At 50.9% G+C, this 15,065-nt stretch overlaps 1 protein-coding gene across 1 annotated transcript in view; it reads right to left on the reverse strand.

Moving 5' to 3' along the window:
• The window catches only part of BCL9 (BCL9 transcription coactivator), a 59,181-nt gene extending 44,673 nt beyond the window's left edge, over positions 1 to 14,508 (reverse strand). The window contains exon 1 of the mRNA XM_057410476.1: positions 14,073 to 14,508. The gene's annotated coding sequence lies outside the window, so the exon portion shown is untranslated. The remainder of the gene's footprint in view (positions 1 to 14,072) is intronic.
• Between the last annotated feature and the right edge of the window lie 557 nt (positions 14,509 to 15,065).

A 15,065-nucleotide genomic window follows, 5' to 3' on the forward strand; every position in this document is an offset into this window, starting at 1 on the left:
GTACAAGCATGCTTTAATTACAATATTGTAACACCAATTAGAGATCTATCTAATCGAGGACTCAGTACTTCCTACTTGAGTACTACTCCCATGTTGGGATAATTACTGCTAATTAAGCTTGGAACTAATTAGGCCAAATGATCTCATTTATACCAACATAGATGACTTCTAGGAGCTCACCCATAAAAAAAAAATCCAAGGGTGATTTTATCATTCCTGAACTCATCAGCACTTTGCTTTCTAAATGGACGGTCCCTCCTCAATGGATAAGCCTTGTCAAAAACTCAAGTCCCAGATGATCTTCAATTCTCCCAAGTTAGAGAAATGCTCTCAGAAGGTGTTTCAGATGGTTAGCCTGAGTCACCTTCTGCTCCATTAGACACAGTGATTAACAGAGCTGTGTCAATCATGGCCTGGTTCATTCAAACGCTACACGTTAACCACACAGTTATGATTTTAACTTCTCAGTGCATTTAGCACTACCTACACCACCTTGACTGCTGCACAGAATAAGGTTTGCTGTAGGGTGCTGTGTGGTGTTAAGACTTACAATAACTTTAAAACAAAAAGTCTTAAACACAGCTGTATGTACTTGTTGCATGTTTTACATCGACGCTGCATGTAATAAGAAGCTGCATCCAGCGCTGCGCAGTGGCAGTGGCTCAGCTGTGCTGTATGTGATGGCTGAGGGAAGAGCCTGGCTCTAGCTAATGGGAGCTCCTTGCAAAGCCCATCTGTGCGACAAGACTCCCTGTGTTCACAAGCTGACCAGATCTAACAAAGTTGGCTTTACACTGCAGTCAGAAAAATGAAGGACAGACCTTAAAGCTGTGTTTATGTTGCAGCTCCTCCTTCTCCCCTTCAACCTCAACATTTCTGCACCAGCTCAGCACTGAGATTCTCAGGTAAAAGAGACACCAAGGATACGATCATTTAGACCTGCCCTTGGCTTATGGGAACAGTTTCAAGCAGTAAGTATGGTGTTCCCTCCCTAATGTTGACATGGCCAAAGCTTAAAAAAACCCTCTGAGCACTGCATTTTTGTCTGGGTATTCTGGGGACTATGAGTCAGCCAGTGTTTCAGAAATTGCTTCTCACCCAAAGATGGGCTGCACCAGTAGTGTGATTTTCTCCTGCTGGAGGAAACCTCCTAGTTTCTGCCATCTAAACCACTGGACTGCAGATACTGTGCCCAATTTCAGTTTCATGGCTGAGTGAAGGAACAATGCCACCTACCAAAATACCAGTCTCACCTCTCCAAGGTGACTGGACATCTTTCAAGTGCCAGGAAGGACTTGCACCCAAGATCTGTCTGGGAGCACCCACCTGTCTGTGCTGCAAACTTCACAAACCTCCATGGCCTCCTGTCCCTAAGCAGTCAGAGTACCCCAACACCTCTGCTGAGCCTGTGACCCCTGCTGAGGCTGCAGACACACAGGTCTGTGCCGTTGGGGACTACAGGCAAGTCAAGAATGGCTCAGTCATGATCACTGCACAGCCCATCTTTTTCTGTACATCCCTTCTTCCAAATCCTTCCTCCAATTCAAGCCTTCCAGGATCCACTTCAAGGTACAGCGTGTAGTAAACCCTGCTGTCTCTTTATTTTTGGCTTTCTCTCACCAGCTGCCTTTATTACTCCTAAACCTTTATTACTCCTGCTAAACACTTAATTTTCTCACACTTTCTAGTACTTTAGGCTGGAATCTTGAAGCCCTGTCAAGAATCAGGAATTCCCCATTGTCTCCACGTCTTCTTCCAGCCTGGCCCTTTATCCTCACAGTGATCATTGTTCCCTGGTGAGTCACAGACACCTCCCTTCTTCCCTCCAAATGCCTCCTGAACAACCTTCTCTTTTCCAAAGCCTGTCAAAACTAAGCCCAGCAGGATTCCCTACACCAGCCTGACCTGGTTACAATACCTCCTGGAACTGATCCTCCTGCTGTCTGTGAAATTCCTCTACAAGTGCTACTTCTTTATGCAGTACCATTAGCAGAAGATTAATAAATAATGCACAGGAATAACACAATCCCCAATAAACAATGTACTACTTCTCCTATTTTCTTAAGCGAGCAACATGGATCCTAAATCTAATCTGCCTCTCCTGTTGCTACCCAAGCCTCACCTCAGCTACCAAACTCTTCCGTCCCACCCCCCGCAGGCCTGTCATTCCTTTCTTCCCAGCTGCCAAGGCTTCTGCTGCTACCTCCTCCAGCCCAAATACGCTAGAAAACATGAATGCAAGCATCCATACACACACTAGGTTATGTGTTGAAAATGCACATACTTCCATAGGCTGCAATACAGTACTCATAGGTATTATTCAGGTATCTGCTGGAACCCCTGCAGGAAGAGGTGAGCTGGAGATTTTCTAATGGAAACAAAATCACTGAACCCAAAGTCTGAACAAGACAGTGGTAGATATATGACCAGGGCAGTGTTCAGCAGAAGCACAGATTGGGCCCAGGGGGCCTCTGAATGGCATCTTTAGCATTAAAAGGAAGGAATTCAGGAGCTTTAGATCAGAAGTGCATCCCAAATGGGCATTACACTCTAATAAATAAGATGCTTTACACTGACAGAGTGCCAAAAACCTCCTAACATCCTCCCTGAGCTCTGCATACAGGCGTCTCTTCAGCTGGCAGTGGTTTGGATGGCAGAAACCAAGCAAACAAGCTCCCTACGTAACACAGGAAAGAAGGGAAGCAACATTCTCGTGGAGGAACATCAAGTCACAACCACTACACCATGCATGCTTTAATCTGGGACTACAGTAAGTCCTCCAGGAGGGACTGTCCCTGGTGTCTGGACAGTACCTTGCACAATACTCCAGTCCCATACCAGCACTTCAGCATGCACTGCACAAGTATCTCTTGTCACCAGAGGCCTGCAAAGAGAAGCCACCTCACATGGACCTCCCCAGGGGCACCTGCAGGGAATGGTGGAGGTTTGAGTCCCTGACCTGAGACCCAGACCCAGGGAGCTCACTGTGAGTCACAGTTCAATGCGTCCTCCTTCCAGACAGGCTCCCTCAGGCATTATTAAACATTCACCAATGTGGGAGCTTTAACAGGTTTTTTTTTCAGAGCAAATCCCATACTCTTATCCAGGGTTTGCCTGCACACAGAGGTCCAGTTGGTGGCCAGCCCCGTATGGCCTTAAAAGAAGAGGCAAAAAGTGCAAGGACAAAGACAAGGGCCAGAAATAACCAAATTTTCATTGTCATGAAGCAGTAGTCATGGTAAAACATCCAGGGTCCCAGCAGCAACATGGCAGGAGACTGAGGGACACTGTCCCTGTCCCCTCCCATCCTGAATATCTGCATTGGTCCAGCTGCATTTCCAAAAGGAAAGCAAACTGCTTACTGTAGAGAGCTGCCAGCTTCGTATCTTCAACCATCCTGAGAGCCCTAGCTCAGGCTCTTGTTGCATAAGGCAGGGACACATCCCTGAGTCTGAGGTTGAGAAACAAGATGTATTTATTTGTTATTATTTTCAGTTATCTGAGTGCGGTAAAGGTCAGAACACTTATCTTCTGGGGCTGGTTCCTGCTCCCACTCATGTGATTCAAAACCAATTGAATGATTTTTTCCATACTTCTCAGGCAGAAAAAATCCAGTGGGAATGAAACCTGATACAAGGCATTTTCTAAAGAGGATCTGTGGGAAATGAGGACCCACTGCAATGAGAGGAAGGGGAGGCTTGCGGGCATTCCTGGGCACCTCCTCCCTAGTCCCCTTTAGTCACAACAAAGGATGATTAGAGATGGTGGAGAGGCCACAGCTTTTTACCTAAGTTTTAACCTAAGCTGATCTCAAGGATTGGACAGTATCACCCAAATGATACTCCCAGAGCTGCGCTTCGGGTGACAAGACTCAAGGACATCGCTGCATGCCCTGTGCCGGGTACATGGGCTGCTCCACAATCTCCAAGATTAATTTATGCAAAACACGGGAAGACGGGCTTTTTTCCTTTTGCAGTGAATGACTTCATTAACCTTTCAGGAGCTTGGCAACAGTGAAGTAGAAGCAGTCGGAAAATCACTCTTCTGGGGGAAGGGAACTTCTGCTAACAGCACATACCTGGAAGAGACCAAAGACAACAGGAAACGATGGACCCTGATCTACTTACACTCTGCCTTCCCCTTCTGCTCTCCCAGGCAACCTCCAGTCTCTGTCCTGCTCTTGCAATGGTCCTTCTCCTGGAGCTGCTGACAGCTCACAGCATGACCAGAGAGACAAGGAAGTCAGATGGGAGGGCAAACAAGGCAGAGGAACAAGGTTTTGGAAAGAGTCTGGAGACCTAGCCCAGAGGCAGAGCAGGAGGGAAGAAGCAGGTAAAACAGGTGAGGCAGGTATGGAGAGGGAGAGAAAGGGCTGTGGGAAAAATGGGAAAAGGTATACGGCACCTTGCATGGAGCCACACAAGGGATGCCATCTCAGCAAGCTAAGGAAGTGCTGGTCAGTTGCAGAAACAGAAGGGAGAAATCAGGAACTGCCTGGTTAAGAGAGCTGAGGCTGAGGACTTTTATGAGCCTGGGCTTGAGTCACGACTGGCTGGGGCAAATGTGGTGCTGCCCAGAAACAGATCTAAACTCCACTGGAGGCTACAAAGTCACCATGCTTTGTCCTGTAGGACACTGGATGAACATGGCCACCTACATGACCTCTTTGTGCTCTATTGTCAGGACACTTGATGAACCCTCATTTGCCAGCTGTCCCATCAGCCTAGCTGCAGCCACCTCTCCCTGCCCTGGGGAAAGGACTTCAACATGTCCCCGTTGTGGGAGGCAGAGTCCATGAAGGGATATCCAAACATATCACCACCTTTCAACTGTTGCTGCTGGCCAGGATCCTTGCAGGCCAAATCCTGTCTCTGCAGGGAGGTGACTAAATATGCTGCATCCACTCTGTCTGACAGAGGAAACACTATCGTATATCAGATAGTGGGATAACCTCTTTGTGGCTATCCTTCAGGCAGACGGGAAAGGGGTGCTCCCTAAGGCAGTGACCCTGCTGTTCCCATCCTGTCCAAAGCACCCAGAACAGAGCACAGCTGTCCTGATGTGCTGGGTACTGGCTTCTGGGCTCAGTGCAATTCTCCACAAGATGCAGACACCTCCCCAGACCCCCAGTGCCAGTGTTCTCCTTCCTCTATCACAGCTTTCCCTGGCAGAGCAGAGGACCTGAACTCCACTGGGAGTGTCGCAGGGGAACAACCACAGATGTCTCCAAGCAGCCAGGCAGAACACAATCAATATTTTCAGGGCAGAGTGTCTACAGCCAGGGGGAAGCTGGAGGAACAGGATTAGCACAATAGGCCAGGACCAGAACAAGGCACAAGGCCATGTCCAGGGAGGTAAGGTGACATCAGGAGACAAAACTCAGGACTACAGACGTTACCAGGCTCCCAGGAAGAATCAAAGAACTCAGACACTGAAGTGACAACCATGCTGCAGCTCAGAACAAGAGCTGGGGCAGCCCCAAGAGCCAGCGGGACATAAGCAGAGGAAGTCTTACCTTGCTCAGCCAGAGGGCAAGCTACAACCAGGGGCTGCCTGGCCAATCCCATGCCCTGGCCAGCTGATGCGGCCTGGCTGCAGGGACACGCAGACAGGGACAACAAAAAGGGGTCTGCGTCAGAGAGGCACGTAAGGGAGAAATTTGGGGGATAAAACAGAGAGAGGCGATAGGAAGAGTGTGTGGCGCATGAATAGTGGGGGAGGGTAGGAGATACAGGGTGAGAGAAGAAAATGACATGAACAGAAGGAAGGGAGCTGCAAATAGAAGGGGATATGGAAACAGCAGAAAGAGACAGATTGCAAGAGCAGTGGAAGTAGAGGAGACCTAGAGGGACAGAATATAATAAGAATTCCTAAAATGAGAGGAAAATGGAGAGAAAAGAGAGGAGAGAGGGGAGAAGAGAGGGATTTACAGTCTCCTGGAGAAGGAAAACAAAAACCCTACGTGTTTTTGTCCTTAGCTTTCAAAGGTTTCATGGGAGCAGAGTGAAGATTTGTCACCTTCACTTTGAGAAGGGGGGAACTTAAGGCATAGAGACTGAGAGAACCAGTGAATGAGTGAGATGGTAGAAAGGAACTTAGCTACCTACTCAGTAGTCTTCTTTCAAACACACAGGTGACAAATCCCAGACTGGTTTGGGCTGGAAGGAACCTTAAAGCTCATGCAGTCCCAACCCCCTGCCATGGACAGGGACACCTTCCACTAGAGCAGGTTGCTCCAAGCCCCATCCAACCTGGCCTTGAACACTGCCAGGGATGGGGCAGCCACAGCTTCCCTGGGCACCCTGTGCCAGTGCCTCAGCACCCTCACAGGGAAGAGCTTCTGCCTAAGAGCTCCTCTCAATCTCCCTTCTGTCAGGTTAAAGCCATTCCCCATGCCCTGTCCCTACATGCCTTTGTTCCTCTCCAAATTGCTTTGATAGGCCCCCTTTAGGTACTGGGAACGGCTCTAAGGTCTCCCTGGAGCCTTCTCTTCTCCAAACAAGTCTAACTCTCTCAGCCTATCTACAGAGCAGAGGTGGTCCAGCCCTCTGATCATCTTTGTGGCCTCAGGTCCAGAGTCTTGACTTTCTTCTCCAAAGCACACCAAAGAGAGCCCACTACCCCAAGATGGTTGGAAGAGGGCCTGCTAGAAGAACAAGAGGTAACCCAAAGTCACAGGAAAAAGTGGCACCTGGTCTTTTTTTGCCAGCACGAAAGTCTCTGGAGATCTGGATTCAGACGTATTCAGAGTAAACTAACCTTGAACGTGCCAAACAAGCACTATCTGAATGCTTATGTGGAGATTTACCTGCAGGGAAAAGATGTTGCAGTGTGGGTTCCGGTGCTTGCCAACCCTACTAGCTAACAGCAGCACCCAAAGCAGGGTGCAGGAGCCTGCAATGGGGGCTTTGCTGTTGCAACACCCACTAACATCTTTCATCTGCAGCTCCTTTTTTTGTGTCCAATATTTATCCAGTTTAATTCGTACCACCTTTACGTTTCACAGAAGACAGTGCTTTTTGCGCATACAAACAAACACCAAGCCCCAAAAGCCACATACACCCAAGCCAAATATAGTTCGTAAGCGCCCTGAATAAACCAAATACCCAGTGCCTGCTTGCACTCCCGTACACACATGGGCAAACAGAGCTTCACAGTTACTCACTGCACACAGGAAGCCAAAGGATCCAGTATTTTCCTAACCTCAAACAACACCACTTCATGGCCTGCTAGCACTAGGATTCCCTTGTCAGTGAGTGACGAAGGTCTCTGCTATAAACTGATGCTAATGGCAGGTTGTGTACCTTGTTTGTTTATTGCTGAGGAGGAATGTTTGTCGTGGCTGTCAAGTTTATAAAAACATTTCCATGACTTCAGACAGCTTGGCATTCTTACATGCAGCTGAGAGAGTGGGTGAATGCACAGATGAAAAATGGAAGCAACATTATTAAGGGAGGAAAGAGAACATCTCCTCCCACCACCAAGATGGCTAAGAAAGGCAGGAAGGTCAGAGACATTTCTGAATAAAATGCATTTTTCTTCCCCCAGGGTTTTCTGAAGGGCTGGCAATAATTAAGCATCACAACACCTTTCTGGAGTAGGTAAGTCAGCTGAGGCCATCTGAGGTTAAAGGACTTGCCCATGATCACACACAGCAAATCAGTGGCAGAGAGGAGAATTAAACCCAACAGGCTTGTCTTCCATTACCAAAGCCCTACACACCTGGCTGACATCCAGATGCAAAGACAGGAGCTGTGCTGACCGGACCAAGCATGGGTCCTCCAAGGCAGTACAGCAACCAGGCTTATTGCTGAGCGGCAGGCATCCACCCTCACTTAAAGACGGTAATTGTGAAAACAAGTGACAGAAGGCTGGGAAGCAGTGCCTAGTTACAAACTGTGGAGCCAAGTGGATTAAATATACATTGATAGATTCAATTACAAAGAGCAGCATGCAAAATGGAATTGACTGCAGTCAAGGACCCAGGATGGCAAGAAATAACCCCAAAATATAACCATGGTTTTCAGTTGGAAGAAATCTGCACTTGCAGACCTCGTGGAAAAGGTGCAGCCTTCAGTCTGCAGGGGGACTGTCCCAGGCTACGCAGAGCAGTGAGCGGACAGTGACACCCAAGCCCCAAGGGCTAGTGAGAAGCCTGCAGGACTCTGGTTTAGTGGGCTGAGAGAGATCCGTATCACCTAATGCTAAGCAGCCCTTTGTTATCACTGTCACCAGAGACACTGGAGAGTGAAGCGGCAGAGAAAAGGAGCTGTTCCCCTATGTGTCGCCCAGGCTGAGATGCACCCGCTGAGAGAGAAGGAGGAAACCTGTTCCATACTTGGGTTCTGCACTGACCCGGGCTGGAATATCCAAAGACACCCTCACTGGTGTCAGTATTCAGCCCTGCATCCATCTGCACCGAAATGCACAATCTGGTTTTGGCATACTGAAAGTAGTGGATACAGCTGAAGGAGAGGCCAGATCCTGACACCGCTGACCAACTCAATGGTTCAATACTTCTTGCCTGTACCAGGAAAAGAAGCTCACACACCTCTCCTCCTTTGCCCACGCATTTCCCCAGAATTCCAGAGATTATGAAATTATCACTGCAACCCCCCCACCCAACTTCACCCACAACACCACATGTGCTACCCTGATCACTAGTAAGGGTTTGATTTTCTCATTCTTGGAGCAAAAACAGGAAGGATAATCATTCAGTGCTCTGTACACACAGCTGCCACCTGAAAAATGCAGGTGAACAGAGTTGAACAGAAAGCCAAGTACAATCTCAGGACATTTTTTTTTTTTTGTACCTGGAGAGCTAGACCAGCAGTATTTTGCATGCAAGATTACAGGTCTGTGTGTAGTTGCGTTTTCACATTCCATTACTCCAATTGCACACAGCCAGTTACGTGCCTTAGCAGCAGCTTACAAAAGCAATTGCTGCTCAACATACAAAATCCAGCCTCCAGATGCACACGCGCAAGACTGAAACCTGGTCCTTATTTTCCAGCTTCAGAAAACAACACACATTTGCAAGATGCCTGCCCCCTGCACAAACACCACACCAGTGTTTCCTTGCAATTAGGTTTCTACATTGATCTACGTATTTGTTCAAGCTTTGCAATAACCTACAATGTATCCAGCATTCTGCAATAAGAAGCATCCAAAAAATGCAAGAAAGGCCCCTGGTTTTGCATTAAAAAAATTCTTCTCCCAGTAAGCAACTGTAACCACCTCTCCGGCTAGAATGTACTGTTTAAGGCTCCAGAGAAATGCAGTGCTAACCCTTTAAGACAGTAAGAGATGAATACTTTTTTTCATTTAAACTATAGGGAAGTTTTACCTAGATAGACTGCAATTTCCTGAGCTCCAGTCTGGCAAAGAGCCCGGGGCCAAGACCACCCCCCTTTCTTTTGGCAAAAATTACCACGGCATCTCTAATAGAGCAGTTTTCAGCGGGTTGTTTTTACAAAGGATGTTGAGAAAAACCCAGTTGTAAGCAAGCCTAGGCACTGCAGAACTTCTTCCAAGAACTAAACTGATGCACAACGTCCTCTGCTTACTATCCCCAAATACTCTACCAAGGGATGGTTCAGTTCTGAGTCAGAGGGAAGTGGATTGAAGCACAAACAGCCATTCCTGCACACCGCTCTCCCCCCTACGCACTCACACACAAGTTTACAATGTGAGCAGTGACCAGGTTGAGGTTGGCTTGGGAAAGCTGATGAGATCACAGTCTGGGGAGATAGAGCCTCAGACAGCCTCAAGTTGCTGTTAATCGGTTCCTTGTTTTGCATGAGGACACAGAGAGCAGTTGTTATACCAGGTTTACCATATGTTTGTAATATTGCTGTTATGGGAATACATGGACAGCCTGTGTCACTGGCAAGTTGCGCTCTTTTCTGCTGGAAGGACAAAACAGACTTCACCGTCCAGGAGAGCCCGAGTGTGCACATACTTGTAGCAGAATCTATTGTAGCATGAGCCACGCTGGATGTAAAGCCACAGGCTTTGCTCATGGTATAGTGCACAAGCCCACTGTGGTGTCTGCACAGGAGCACTTCACACAGCACCAGCAACACAGCATGCAGCTCCTTCCCTGGGAGGTGGGCAAGTGCTGCCCCCATTTTACACATTGCGGCAGGAGGATCCATCCAAGCTTCAAAGCAATTTGCCTACGGCTGCCCATCAGGATCTTGAGTTCTGCAAGACCTCCATGCTTCAGACCTCCATGTTTAAGACCACCAGCTCCTCAAAATGGACAAGTGAAGGGGAAAGCAGGGGTGACATTAACTCAGTTAAGTGTGCAACTCTGACTCACATAGCAGAAATATTCGCTCCCTTGTGTGCCCCAAAATGGTGTTCAGGACTCCCAGTTTGCTCACAGGATACCAAAATAATGTGTTCGTGTGTGTGAGACTGTTATCCAAACTACAGCGCCCAAAATGTCTGCTCCCTTAGGTGTAGGGCAGGGAGCATCAGTGGTGCCCGCATCTCCAGCAAGTAGAAGCAATGTCGGTGTCTCATGTGGCTCTGCCATGCAGGAGCAGCACTGAGTAACTACCGAGGAGAAATCCTCTCGTGTGACGTCCCCACAAAACCCAGGCTGAAGGAGCAGAATAGCTTTTGTTTGCTGCCCACCCCACCAACTCCTGAGCCATCACTGGAGATAGCGGAGGCAGGAGCAGCTCTGACTGGAGCAACACACAACCAGTTCAAAGGAGAACCGATTTACCCACTTAGGCTCCTTTCACACATCAGCAAACAGCATAAGAAATGGCCAAGTCCCCTCCCCACCTCCTCCCCGCCCAACCCTGACATGTTGTCATTTTCTGTCCCTGTCTCCATGCAGCTAGTCACATCCCATGCTGTAGTTGAGGAGCAGCATGCAGGGTTTAATTGTGCACACATTCTCTGGGGAAGGGCAGCATGAGATGCAACCACTGTCCACAAAGGAGCAGAGGCAGGAGGCCAAGGCTGGTTATTGGCCTTGAGTCACACTTGCTGATCAGTGCATCAAGGATTTTAAAGCACATAGCTGATCAGATCAGCAGCTTAGCCTAGAAGGAGAAAAGTGACATAAAATATGCACAAGGCTTCCTTCTGTCCTGACAGCAGGTTGAGTTTTCAGATGATGTTGAAACAGCAGTCTGCTCACCTCCCCCCAGCATGGTTTCCTCTCACGCCTTTGCTGCAGCGCTGCCGTCTTGCTCCCGACTCCGGAGGGTCTGCTACCTTCCCCCCAGCCTCCATGCTGAGGCCCATGCTCTGGCCAGGGGGCTCCAAGCCACTGTTTGTATGCCCGCTCAGCCCCTGGCCTTTCTTCTCAGCATGCCAAGCAGGGGCTCATTAGCGTTCCCTGTTGTTAAGCTTTTGTGGCTCTAGCCCATCCAGCACCAAGCTGGAACTGAAAGGGCATCATCAAATCCCCGTTCAGGGGAATGCAAAACTTCCCCAAGCTGAGAGCCCAACTGGAATTCAAACAGGTGATCTTGGAGAGGAAAGGTGGAGCATACATGCATGTGATCTGCGTGTGTTCTGTCTGCAAAGCGCAAGCAGTGCTTCAGCTCCTTCCCGAAGAGAGCAACTGTCAAGTATGTCTGACCCGAGATCAGTCCTCTGCACATGTATGCGCACAACATTTTTACGGAGTCACTTTTTCGTGCATGTGATGTCTGTGGTATGTGCCTGCTCCATCACGGGAGTGCTGCTGTAAACAGAAAAGCCAAAACATGGCACATACTGGTTTTCAGTCCTAGCTGCCTCACATTGCAATTGGTGCTGTTGCAAAGTTGGCTGTCAAATACCAATGCTGATAGAATAAGCTATTACGTAAACTGAGGAAAACACAAGAATCGGGCCGTGTCTGTGTAGGATCCACGCATACAACGTGTGCATGTTCCCCCTCAGGAGGAAGAACGTGCTGAACAAGGTGTAGCACTAACTTGCTGCTTCTGTTCACGCACAGGGGCTGGGTGTGCAGGAAGCATTCATGACCAAGCTTTACTTCATCACCACACTTATTTCCATAAGGGACTAATATTTTGTCTTTGTCATTGCCAAATTCCAGTGTAATTAACAAATATTTACAATCACATTTTAACAGAATGTTCCCCTACCAGAGAAACCACCTATGCAAATGGCAAGTCACATGCTCTCCCCATCCCCTCAGCTGCAGTCCTCACACAAGTTGCTACCACCTTTTGAGCTGGCTACAGAGATGTCCTTACCCTGTCAACTGCCCCAAACTCTGCTACATCAGAAAACCCAACCTCCGTTTTCTTCCATGCCATAAAGTCCTGCTGCATCACATTCAGCTTCGCTACGTTCCGTCCTTGCTCATGTCCTGATCTAGTTCAAAATTCCCCATCTTTTTAAAGCCCTCCAAGGAGACAGTCCAAGGTTCTCCTTGGACATCCTTCCTCCCTGCTCCTCCATCGGTGTACATCCTCCCTACACAGGTTTTCCTCCTCCTCCCCAGGCCAACTGCCTGGAACAGGCATTTTCTCCCCTACCTCACTGTCTCACAAGTCTCCTTTCAAACACGATTCGATACTTCTCCCCCCTCCTGTGATGATAAACCTCAGAGTCTTTCTCCCTGCTTCTCACATCCCTCCATCACTGGACGCTCTGACTGTAAAGCGTGCAGGATAAAGGTATCTTGGAAAACATTACAGCAAATCATGGGGGTTTGCTTTGATTCTTTCCCTGCTTATTTAGTTTCTGAAGGGAGGTAACAACTCAGAGAGAAGCTGGCTGAGATTTCTGCCGTACATTTTTTTTTGCAGCAGCAAGATCCTCCATCTTCCTTGCTGGATTGAATAGGGTCTCAGGACAATTTAGACTCCCTCCCCCATCTCCCATTCCAGCTCGTATTCTTCAACACATGATGCTCTCCTCCCAGCCTCGACTGGGAAAGCACGTATCCTCACTCTCTCCCCTTCTTTCGGCTCCTGCCTCTCATAGGTTGTGTCAGGACATGAGCATGATGAACATTTGTGCAGCTCAGATTCTTGTAGGCTATTTTTTAACAAAACAACTACAATCAATGAAACCTGAATGACGGCACATTACAAACTTAACAGACCTCGCGAGGATGCACTGAGCTCACTGGCAGACTTTCTGCGTCTCACGCCAAAAGGGAAAAATAACCCTCCAAATTCTAACCAAATCCAGTGCCGATGCTGTAATGAGGCCGGCCAGGAGGACTGAGGTTTCTCTCCCCTCTGCCTTTTTCTGCTTGCTTTTTTTTTTTTTTTCTCTTGCACATTATCACCTCACCAACAGTCGGTAAACAGCCACAAAACCTCCAGCAGGCAAAGCAAGCAAGCAGGCTTCACACTGCTGCTCTTACGCCTAGCTAGATATTTACTTGCTGATAAACGGCAATGGTAAATACATCTCATTTAATCTCCCAGCATCCAGGAAGGGGGAAAAGCGCCATCTCCCATTCCCGCGGCAGACTTCCCGGCCCTGCCCGGGCTCCGAGGGATGCAGGAGTGACAAAAGACCCTGGCTCCCCACCCGGGGCTCACACCCGTGCTGGGCAAGGTGCGGGCCGCCGCCGCCGGTTCTCCCCCCGCTCCGCCGCCTCCCAGAGCCGCCGGGACAGAAGCCAACAGGTGGAAGGCGCGTTTTCGTCCGGCTCCGGCTCTCTCCCCCCGCGTCGGTCCCGGGACCCCTCGCCGGCCACGGCGCTCCCCCCCCTGCGCGCCGCGGGCGGCCAGGGGGAAACTGAGGCACGGCGCCGCGGGCACGGCCGCCGCCGACCCACCGCGGCCAAACTTTCCGCCCCCCGCCGGGTCGAGCCGGGCCGAGGGAGCCGGGCAGCGTGCCGGGGTTGACTGCGGCACCCGCAGCAGGAATGCACACACGCCGGCGCGCACACGCCGCCCCCCGCTGCTGGCAGCCGGGCCGCGCCGAGCCGAGCTGAGGGAGCCGGGCGGCGCGGAGGCGGCTCCGGGGGCGACGGCGCCAGCCATCGGTCCCCCGCCGGCAGCGCAGCGCGCAGGCTGCCCGGGGCGGCGGGGCCAAGCCGAGCCGGGTCGGGCGGGGGGGCCGGCGCTTACCTGCCTCAGCCGGCGAAGGCGCGGGGCGGCATGTCGGGGGGCGGCGGCGGGGAGCGGGACCCAGCCGGCGGCGCGGCCTGCGCTCGCCGGGCGCTAGGGCAGCATCAAGGCAACTTAGGGGGAACCCTTGCGGGGCCTATTGTCTGAGCGGGGCGGCGGGGCGGCGGGGCGGCCTCCCCCCGCGGGCGCCGCGGCGCTTGGTACGGCCCAGGCATTCATGCCAAGCGGCTTTCACACATGGAAGCTTGTCTCCAGCGGCTGCTGACAAGCCACAAACAAGACGTCCCCCTCCCTCCTCCTCCGGCCTCCTCCCTCCTCCTCCGCCGGCCTCCTCCATGCGAACTCCAACTCCGCTGACAGGCGGGCGGGCCGGGCCTCGCCACCGCCTCCCCTCGCACCGCACTCGCCGGGCGCGGGGGCAGGGAGAAAGACGCTGCCTCACCGGGAAAATGGCAGGCGCCGGCCCCCATCCCCGCTGGCAGGGTGGGGGTTCCCGGGCTCCTCAGCTTGGTGTGCTGCGCTGCAGCCCCAGAGCTGGCGGTAAACCCGCCAAGTGAACGATACTGATGCCCTGTATCCCTCTTTCCCAGGCACCACCACGGTGTGTTCTGGCATGTCGGCTCCTCGAGGGTCGCGATCAACAGAAGAGCCGGTGGAGAACGTGGCGGATTCCCCAAAGGTCGCGTAAATATCCACATTCAACGAATGGGGGAGACCCGGGCCTAGGGGTCAGCCTCATCCCGCAGCCGCCAGCCCACCTCATGGCAGCCCGGCAGGAGGAGGGCAAGGGGGGAGTGAATCACAAGCACAAGCACTGGTGGGCTCGCTCCCAAAACCTTTTGTAGCCCAGGGCTCTGTGAGCAGCAGGGGTGCGGAGCCGAGTTCTCCAGGGAGGAAGTGAGGGTGTCTCCAGGCATGGCTGCCTCTGAACCCTGCATATCCAAAAACGGTCTCATCCAACAGCGGTGCTGTGTTGGGTCCATGTTGACAGAG

Source organism: Pezoporus wallicus, unplaced genomic scaffold, assembly GCF_028554395.1.
Source record: "Pezoporus wallicus isolate ANWC-B61680 ecotype Strahan unplaced genomic scaffold, APGP_CSIRO_Pwel_v1 contig_229, whole genome shotgun sequence".
Taxonomy (NCBI): Eukaryota; Metazoa; Chordata; class Aves; order Psittaciformes; family Psittacidae; genus Pezoporus; species Pezoporus wallicus.